Source organism: Neophocaena asiaeorientalis, unplaced genomic scaffold (assembly GCF_003031525.2).
Source record: "Neophocaena asiaeorientalis asiaeorientalis breed wild unplaced genomic scaffold, Neophocaena_asiaeorientalis_V1.1 scaffold469, whole genome shotgun sequence".
Taxonomy (NCBI): Eukaryota; Metazoa; Chordata; class Mammalia; order Artiodactyla; family Phocoenidae; genus Neophocaena; species Neophocaena asiaeorientalis.
In genome coordinates, this window is record NW_020172691.1 from 1,705,599 (window position 1) to 1,706,970 (window position 1,372).

Consider the following 1,372-nt stretch of genomic DNA (forward strand, 5'->3'; position numbering starts at 1 on the left):
GCTGAGAGGGGAAGGGTGGGTGGGAGGGAGGGCTTGGCAGGGCTCTCCCCAGACTGCACTTGAGGTCTGAGTCTAGTCGTCCTGAATACGTGTGACCGTGGGTCCTCCTGGCAGGTGGGTCCCCGGGCCCCATATGACAATGCACGAGGCTTGATTATCTCGGCACTAGGGAGCCACAGCAGGATTCAGGGAGGTGGGGAGGGGCGTGAAGCCCAAAGGGGCACTGCTGGGGTTGGGAGGCTGGCATATATGATGGACACTCCGTGGAGAGAAGGAGCAGGATTTGGGTACTGATGGACAGACACTGGGGGTTGTGACTCCTGGCTTGGGCAGCCAAAGAGAGGCAGGGGGATGGAGAACAGGTGGGCAGGCTCGGGCCCCCCCGGGAACCATGGGAGCATCTCTGAGCTGTTCCCCAGACTCAGTTCCCAGCTCTTTCCTTGTATTGTCTCAAGTCACCCTTTCACCGATTCCGAGATGCAGGAACTGGCCTTGTCCCCATTTTACAGATGAACACCCTGAGGCCCGGGGAGGTTAAGTCGCTTACCCAGCCAGGAAGGGACAGTGCCGGACGTGAATCCAGGCAGCTGCCTCTGGATGCCTCGGTATTAATCCCCAAAAGTTACATAACACAATGGATGGGGAGGGGTTAGCAGGGCTCCGTGGGGCTGGAATCAGGCCTCGGAATTTTCCAGAGACCAGATTTCGGAGTTCGGCCCAGCCAAGCCACCAGGGATAGGAAACACCTTCTGCGTTGTCACATGTCTGCCCGGCATGTCAAATGGGGGCACCCAGGGCATGAGGGACTCTGCGGGGGCCCCAGTGCATTGGATGCAGCCATCCTCTGGTACCTTTGCGGGGGGCCGGCCTCAGCTCCAGGGCAAGGATTCCATCCAGGCCAGTGCAGGGGGCCAGCTGGCTGCGGCCGGGGGAGCCCGAGTCCTCTGCTAATGAGAACCAGGTGCGGTGTGACAGAAGGAAGGCAGCTGGGGGGCCCGGGGGTCTGAGCTGTCACATCACTGTCGCCCTGGAATCCACATTGGCAGGCAGGAATCCAGGTCCTTCCCAGTGGCACGCCTCTGCTGCCTGCAAATTCAGGTGTTTGCTCAGCACTTGTGCCCAAGACAGACCCACCCGGCCCTCAGGAAACGGTGGAGAGGAGATCACCCAGAATTCACCAAAGCCGGGGGTCTGGGCGGGTTCTGGAGGCCAACGTCAGAAAGCCAGACCCCTTCCAGGAAGCGGCTTATCCCAGAGGTCGGTGCTCTCCTTAGCCCCACGTTATCGATGAGGAAACTGAGGCTCAGGAAGGGACATGCAAGCCAGAGTCACCAGACTGTGGCCGAACCTGGCCTGCAGTGCAGGTTGGTGC